We start from the raw sequence: 8,946 nt of genomic DNA, 5'->3' as shown, positions 1-8,946 counted from the left end.
TTTTTTAGATATTTAACCGAATCTCTTAAACACATTCATAATATATTGCCACCATAATTGCCCAAACCTGATTTGACCAATAGTTTACATTTTCTTTCCCCACATGACCTGGCTTAAACTTAGCCTGCCTTCTTTTATCCCTTTCCTCTATCCAACTGGGCCATACATTCAACTGGTTACCAAGTTCTGTCCATCTAAGTTTGTAATATGTTTCATTCTGCAAACTTCCATTCCCACTGCCTCTTGCCACTACCCCTTGTCAATCAGCCAAAACTGGATCATGAGACTTTGGAAAATTAGCAGTGGTCGATGATTCTGAGCAAAAATATGAAGATCATTTGCTATGCTCCTTTATGCCCCCTTTTATTATCCACTCACTTCCCTGAAGCAGATGAAACTTAAACAGAGAAGGGTTTTCGTTTGTTTTGCTTTTGTTTGTTTTGTTTTTGTTTGTTTTAGTTTAAGCCTTTCATTGAAATGTACATGCAGAGAAGTGCATAACTCAGTTTTCACAAACTGAACATACCCATGTAACCACCAGCAGGATTAAGAAACAACATTCCTAGCACTTCAGAATCTTTTGTACTCCCTTCCAGTCATTAGCCCCCAAGGGTAAACGATTTCCTGACTTCTGTCAACACTGACCAGTGTTACCTTAACAAGGCTTTTCAGAGAAGTAGAAAAAAGCTTAGATGGGGGATTATTTGAGGAAAAGCACATTTTAGAAACCTGAAACAAAAAGGAAAAGAAATGGGAAGGAGAGGTCTAGACGATCTAAAAAGAAGAAGGACAAGGAGAAAGGAGGAAGAGGGAATGAGGAAGAGAAAGTAGGAGTTTGGAGAGAATCATTCTAGCTGTTTGGTTTCCAGGGAAACCCACCAGTGAAACTCTTAAGCTTGTCTTCTCCTTTTCCCCTTGCTCCAGCCTCCCACCTCTTCCCCCAACCTGTGCCCCACTGACAGCCCTCTGCTCCAAACCTCTCTCAGGTCTTTAGGTGGCACATTAAATTTCATTAAGGCTTCATTCTTTTTTTTTTTTTAAGTATATTTTATTGAGTTTTTACAGAGAGGAAAGGAGAGAGATAGAGAGTTAGAAACATCGATGAGAGAGAAACATCGATCAGCTGCCTCCTGCACACTCCCCACTGGGGATGTGCCCGCAACCAAGGTACATGCCCTTGACCGGAATCGAACCTGGGACCTTTCAGTCCGCAGGCCAACACTCTATCCACTGAGCCAAACCGGTTTCGGCAAGGCTTCATTCTTTTAGGTTAAAATTGCTCCTTTTTGGCTGAGTACTTTTTAAATACAAATATTAAAATACAGATACTAAACCAAAAAGTAAGCTGCTGACGCACAATAGGTGCTACGTAAATTTTCTTTCTGTGATTTTCTCTAAGGCCTTCCGAGCCAAAATTTCACAGAATAGCTGTTAACATTGACCTGATTACTTAAACCACATTTAAAATGGCAACTGATAATGTCGATTTGGTATTTCTGGGTAATATGTTTGCACTTTAGTTGGAATTTGAATGCAATGAAAGGCAGAGGTGATATATTTATGAAAAGAGGCTTTTTTGTTCTAGGGGGGAAATTATAAAAGACTTTACAATAGGAAAAACATGACTGGGTATTGTCTTAGAGCAACGGTTCTCAACCTGTGGGTCACGACCCTTTCACAGGGGTCGCCTAAGACCATCAGAAAACACATATATAATTACATATTGTTTTTGTGATTAATCACTATGCTTTAATTATGTTCAATTTGTAACAATGAAAATCCTGCATATCAGATATTTACATTACAATTCATAACAGTAGCAAAATTACAGTTATGAAGTAGCAACGAAAGTAATTTTATGGTTGGGGGTCACCACAACATGAGGAACTGTATTAAAGGGTCTCGGCATTAGGAAGGTGGAGAACCACTGTATTAGAGGAATCTGAAGTTATCTGACCTATGCTTTTCGTTGTCTTTGAACTGTCACCAGCTGGGGACATGCCTGGAGCTGGTCTACCTCTGCCGGCTGGTAGTGTGTGAGTTCTTGAATTTGTGCAGGAAAGATTTCACAACACAAGTCCAGGTGATTTTGAGAGTGTGTTCATTACAGCTGGGGACAACTGAACAAAGGAAGAACTTAGGGTAGAAGAAGCAATAGGAGAGCGCCTAGTGCTCTGCTTCGGCTTTCTGGAAACATTATAGGAAAGAAGTGAGCCAAGGCAGGCTACTTTTGGCTCACTAGAGGAAAGGGAGCCTTGGAGACAAGATCAGGGGGTAAGCCCAGGACAAGCTGCTGCTGCCCATTGCTCCCCTGGTTGCTGTTATGCCCAGATTTCAAGATCCCCAAGGAAACCACACCAGGGAACTAGCCAGAGTCCGATGCAAAAGCAGAGGGTCCTTTATTGAGCTAGCTAACTCGACCCTGCCTCCTGGCCGACGCAGCGACCAGAAGCAGAGTGCCCCCACCGTGGGAAAAACAGGGTTTTAATAGGGGGTGGAGTGAGGGGAGGGGAGCTGACTGTGGGCCCTGCCGATTGGCCAGGTGCCAGTTGGGTCTTCTTACACAGGATGTGGTCATCTCTATGGCGCGCACGTCCCTTGATTGTCATTGGTTAGTTTAAGAAGACTCCGGGCGTGGCCAGCAGAGGCCTGGGCTTCCGGGAAGAAGGTACTTTCCTGAGCACCTGGCGGCTGCCCCAACATGGGGGGTACGGGGCAAGATGGAGGGCATAGCCCTCACCCTTTCAGTTGCAAGTCTCATGAGGACCCTTATAGTTTAGAAGAAAGTAAAAAGTTCATGTCCATGAAAGGGCATGGGTGTGCTCTAGAGTGAGCCTGCACTTTGTCTTGGGGTCTTTATTTCTCTTCTGTGGGCAATAATCTTAGGCAACGGTTTAAGCAGAATATTCATCAGCTTTCCAGGTGTGTGTTTAATATGCTGATGCATCAAAATAAGCATACTGGGGAGTTTGAGATTATTATTTGATCTGCTTTACTGTTTTTATCTTGGGTCTGTCTGGCTTTAATCAGGTTTTTGTTATTTGTTTCCCTGACTTCATCCATAATTGGGTTTAGTTGGCATAAATGGCATTAATTGGGTCTCTGTTCTGTATCTCCCCCACCAGCATGATTTAAGTAATGTATTCTCTGGTTTGGGAGGAGAGTTATAAAACATTTGCTCTCAAGTGTCCTTGGTTAGGGAAGATAAGGTCTTCAGATTCTAGCTGGCGTTAAGTTGTTCAAATTGTTTGGCCTTGTTTCATTATCTTGTTTCAGTTTCCCCATTCCACTTACCCAGGAATTTTCCTAGCTTCTTACTATTCTCCCTCAGCACTATTTTACAATTTGTAAGTTGAGAAAACTGATGGCAATGCAAATGATTCTTCTACATAGAAAGACAAATGAATTTTGTCCAGTGAGACACAATTGATTTCCACCCTGTGAAAAAGATCATTCTAAAAGTTATATGTTGCCAAAGCCGGTTTGGCTCAGTGGATAGAGCGTCGGCCTGCAGACTGAAAGGTCCCAGGTTCGATTCCGGTCAAGGGCATGTACCTGGGTTGCGGGCACATCCCCAGTAGGAGATGTGCTGGAGGCAGCTGATTGATGTTTCTCTCTCATCGATGTTTCTAACTCTCTATCTCTCTCCCTTCCTCTCTGTAAAAAAATCAATAAAATATATTTTAAAAAAAATAAAAAATAAATAAAAGTTATATGTTATGCCCTTTAGATATTGACCAACTTTATATCTATCAGCAGTCTTAAATATCTATATATTTGTCTGTCCTTAGATTCTCTTTTGAACCAGCTTAACATCTTCTAATTCCCTCATTTATATGATTTGTTATTTTACTTTTTTGAAAATTCTCTTAAACACTGTATTATTCTGGTCACGTGGCTATTTCCCTAGGCTACACTTAAGGCCAGTCCTAAGAGCATAAATTTCTAAAGGAAGGAAAAGAGGATGGAACTTGGTTAATTTCCTGGTGTTCTCAGTCTGGCCATCAGAGGGTGCTAATGGCCTGTGTCTTAAACCCAGATATTTTTCCAGCCTTTTTTTATGGCCATTTTTCAGAAGAATGTTACTTATGCACTGATGACCTGTACATTGTCATTCCAGATATCTCATCTCATTCTTTAAAGATTTAGATGCTGCTCTGAAAAATTCAGATATGAGCAAGAGAAAAGACCAAAAGACTAGGAATAAATGTGTAAGAAGTTTAGGTCCTCTTCTCACCTTACTTCTCCACCCCACCCCACCCCACCCCACCCCACCCCCCAATCTGCTCTTTTCCATGCTTTTCTGCAAATGGCACCACCCTTCACTCAGGAATTTGGGATCCATACTTGGTTCTCCCCTCAACTTTATTCACCACCTCAATATTATTTGTCTCTTCAGCTCCTCTCCTTTGGCATGGCCTCTGCCTTTGACCAGGCCTCTCTAGTCTTGCCTAGATTCCCACAATCAGAGCTCTAACTGGTCTTCCTCTCCACTCCAGTCCAATTTCCACATGGCTACCACAGTAAAGTCTTTCCAAATTCCATCCCTAACAATACCATTTTCCTGCTTGAAATCAGAAGTTCCCTTTTGTCTTCATTAAACCCCAACCCTTTAGCATGACTTACAAGTCTCCTCAGAACCTCAGCAGCCTGGACAGTGTCATGTCTTGCTGCTCCACAAAAGTTCCAGCCTTATATGCATTTCTCTCCTTAGAAAGCTTTTCAAAAATACAGATTTCACTGAAACTGGTTTAGCTCAGTGGATAGAGCATCGGCCTGCGGATTGAAAGGTCCCAGGTTCGATACCAGTCAAGGGCATGTACCTGGGTTGCGGACACATACCCGGTAGGAGATGTGCAGGAGGCAGCTGATCGATGTTTCTCTCTCATCGATGTTTCTAGTTCTCTATCTCTCTCCCTTCCTCTCTGTAAAAAATCAATTTAAAAAAAAATACAGATTTCTACCCAGCTCGTGTGGCTCAATGGTTATGCATCAACCTATGAACCAGGAGGTCACAGTTCAAGTCCCAGTCAAGGCACATACCTGGGTTGCTGGCTCCATCCGTGGTAAGGAGCATGCAGAAGGCAGCTGATCAATGATTCTCCCTCATCATTGATGTTTCTTTCTTTTTTTAAAAAATATATTTTATTGATTTTTTACAGAGTGGAAGAGAGAGAGATAGAGAGTTAGAAACATCGATGAGAGAGAAACATCGATCAGCTGCCTCCTGCACATCCCCCACTGGGGAAGTGCCCACAACCCAGGTACATGCCCTTGGCCGGAATCGAACCCGGGACCTTTCAGGCCACAGGCCGACGCTCTATCCACTGAGCCAAACCGGTTTCGGTGATGTTTCTATCTTTCTCTCCCTCTCCCTTCCTCTCTAAAATCAATAAAAATACATTTTTTAAAGAGTTTACATTTCCTTGTAAAAATAAAGATTCCCAGGCCACAACCCAGAGATGCTGATTCAATTGGGGTGAAATAGGGCTAAGGAAATCTGTATTTTCATAAAGTTCCCTGGGAACTTCTAATCACATAAGTTTGAGAACCAAGGACCTAGGACATGGAGTTTCTTAAAGTTCTGTGTGTTTTCACACGAGGTTCCCTCTGCCTGAAAAGGGTTTCTCCACTTTTTTTTTTTTTTTTTTTTTTTTTTTTTTTACCTTAACTACCCCTACAGTTCCTTCAAATGTCATTTCCTCCAGGAAGCTGCCTTTAATACCCTGATCCAGTGTACATTGTCTTTCTCTCTTATCTCCTCTCTCATCTCTGAACAATTTGAAGACAGAGACTCTCTTTCATCTTTGCTTCTAGCACAATACCTAGCACATAATGACTGCTAAGTTAAATTTGTTGGATGAAAGAGGCGTCTTGCTGGGCTAGCATGATCTCACTCCCTTCGGGAACTTGTTACTCTTGCTATAATTTTTCTCTCTCCCTTTTCCATTGTCCTCAGATATGGATCGGCTATCCTCTAACATTTTATAAGATAGCATGATTCTCTAAATTGTCTCCCTTTCCTCCCTCCCCCTGCCAATCTCCAACCTTCCTATTTATCCTAATCGTCCCAGCTTAGGTACTACCTTGTCTGAAACATTACTCAACCAGCTCAGCCAGAAATGACTTTTTAAACACTCATACATGTCATTTATTTGGTGTCATACATTGCCTAATATTGTAGTTACTCTACAATGTAAAGCGCTGCCTTACATACTAAAATGCATGTGTTAGAGACCTACAGCTCATTCTCAATATATGGGTCACAGTCACCTTCCCTATCATTATGCTCTGAGACTTCAACATTGGGGACTTCACGTTTACTTGATTGCATCAACGTCACTGGCTTTTATAGCCATGCCATATCTGCCACCAATTATAATTATCATAGGCTAGAGCTCATGATAACCTGTAATTTCTCCACCTTCCTAGATACAAATTGAAATTTGCCTCTCATTGCAACCTCCTACTTTTCTACCTCTCTCAGTCACTCCCACCAAATCTGAGCTTTGTATGTCTCATGACCATTTGGTCAACTCCTTTCTATTCTCCCAATTTATCAATCGTATTCTGTCTTTCCTAAAGAACCTAGATGCCATGGTCAGCTATTTCAACAAACCAATCTAGACTTCTTCATTGTCTTCTCTGTTCTTTCTTTACCAATCCTTTTGCCCCAGTTAACTTTGGCTATCTGTTTTCTCCACTCCAAGGCAGCCAGGAGTTATTGACCAAAGTCACAAAGCCACACTGGTTGCGACTTCCTACCACAAACTCATACTTATCTAATCCCAGGTAGATCATTCTTGCTGTTTTGAATTATTCCATTTTTTTATTTATTGATTTGAGAGAGAGAGTCGGGGAGAGGGAGGGAGAGAGATTTGTTGTTCCACTGATTTATGCATTCATTCATTGGTTGTGCCCTGACTAGGGATCAAACCCACAATCTTGACATATTGGGACAATACTCTAAACAACTGAGCTACCTGGCCAGCGTGAATTATTGCTAATTTCTTTTTTTTAAATATATTTTTATTGATTTCAGAGAGGAAGGGAAAGGGAGAAATAGAAACATCAGTGATAAGAGAGAATCATTGATTGGCTGCCTCCTGTATACCCCTACTGGAGATTGAGCCTGCAATCCGGGCACGTGTGATTGACCGGAATCGGACTTGGGACCTTTCAATCTGCAGGCCTAGGCTCTATCCACTGAGCCAAACTGGCTAGGGCTTATTGCTATTTTCTGTAGAGCTGTTTCTACCCCCATTTCTCCTAGATCTTCTATCCACCAATCATCCTTTATATTCTCAAAAGATAGACTGGCAAGGCCATTTAATGTGACTTTCTTATGTGTTTAGCCACTTCAAAATCTCTCTTTACATTTCTCCTCCAACTCTTCCTTTATAATTGCCAAAGCCAACCTGTCTGCCTCTCTCCCTCTTGATCTAATAATCTCCTCTGGGACTTTAATTATTTCATTATCTCCTCTTTAAAGTGGATAATTACATTTTTAGTTTCTCTCTCAATTAGCCCCTCTCCTTTTCTTGAGTCTTGCCTACCCTCCATAAACTAAAATCTTTTGCTGCTTCCTCTTCAATTCATTGCCCTAATTTACTTGCTGTTAAATATTGCTACCACCTCCCCACTCTTTAACCACTTGCAATTAGCTTTTGTCCCCTCCATCTTTAACTTCTCTGTCACTTCTCTCCTGGTTCTTATCCTTACCACTCTGATCATTTGTCTCTGTGACCCTGGCCAATTTTCCCCAAGTTTCTGTCTTGTGACTTATTCTTTCTCCTTTCTCCTTTGATGATCCCATCTACTTACACAACTTTACTAATATTTACGTGAAAAGGTCCAAATTTTATTCATATGTATCTTCTACTTTTCTCCCCAACTCCAAATTTACATTTTCTAGAACCCTAAAATTTTAGATATGGAGGCATTCTCAGAAGTCATGTATCCTAAGTCTTCATTGCCTAGGTATCTCTACCAAATGGCTCTCTGGCTTTCAAAGGAGGCAGTGTTTCTAAAACTGACCACCTCATTTTCTCGCTGCTTCCAATTCCATTCCCAAAATTACTCCTCTTCTTGAATTTATTATTTCTACATCAGTCACCCTGAGGCACACAGCCTCCTTTTCCTGTATTCAATCAGTTACTAATCTAGTAGATCCCATTGCCACAGACTCTCTTAATTACATTCACTGTTTTCTCTTCTAAACGACCACATTTCTAGTTTAAATACTACATACTTCCTAGAGTATTGCAGTGGACTCCTGGATAGACCACCCACCTCTAGTCTATTATCTTTCTACTTGGGATTCTGAATTATTTTTGTTCATTACCACCAAATTAATCTTTCTAAAGAGCAGTTCTGACCTGCCACTCTCTGGCCTAAAAACCTTAAATGTCTCTCACAGATTACTAAATTATTCACAAGTTCCTTATCCTGTTACTCAAAGTCTTCCATGTTCTGGACTCAGTTCTATTTTTTAGCCTTCATGCCGTGCCCTTCACCCAGAATATCCTTCCTTCATCTTTACTAGCAAACTCCTAAGTTCTTTAAAGCTATTTGAAATAAAGATATCTGAAATAAATACCACTTCCATCACAGAGTCTTTTTTTTCACCCTAAACTGACTCTGAGCCTTCCTTTGAACCCCTATCACACATTATTAAGTTTTATTTCAATTCTTACCAAATTTTGCCTTGTATGATAATCTGTGTATTCCAGTGCTCCTCAAACTTTTTTTTTATTGTCTGAAGTTTTACATATGTCTCCTTTTTCCCCAATTGACTGCCCCTGCCCCCCAGCCATTCCCATCCCGGGCAAGCCCCCACCGCCCCAGTGTCTGTGTCCATTGGTTATGCTCCTATGCATGCATACAAGTCCTTTGGTTGCTCTCTAACTCCCGCTCTCCCCTAGCATTTGTCTCTGGATCTATTCT

The sequence above is a fragment of the Myotis daubentonii genome, chromosome 18, assembly GCF_963259705.1.
Source record: "Myotis daubentonii chromosome 18, mMyoDau2.1, whole genome shotgun sequence".
Taxonomy (NCBI): Eukaryota; Metazoa; Chordata; class Mammalia; order Chiroptera; family Vespertilionidae; genus Myotis; species Myotis daubentonii.
This window is presented reverse-complemented; position numbering follows the sequence as displayed.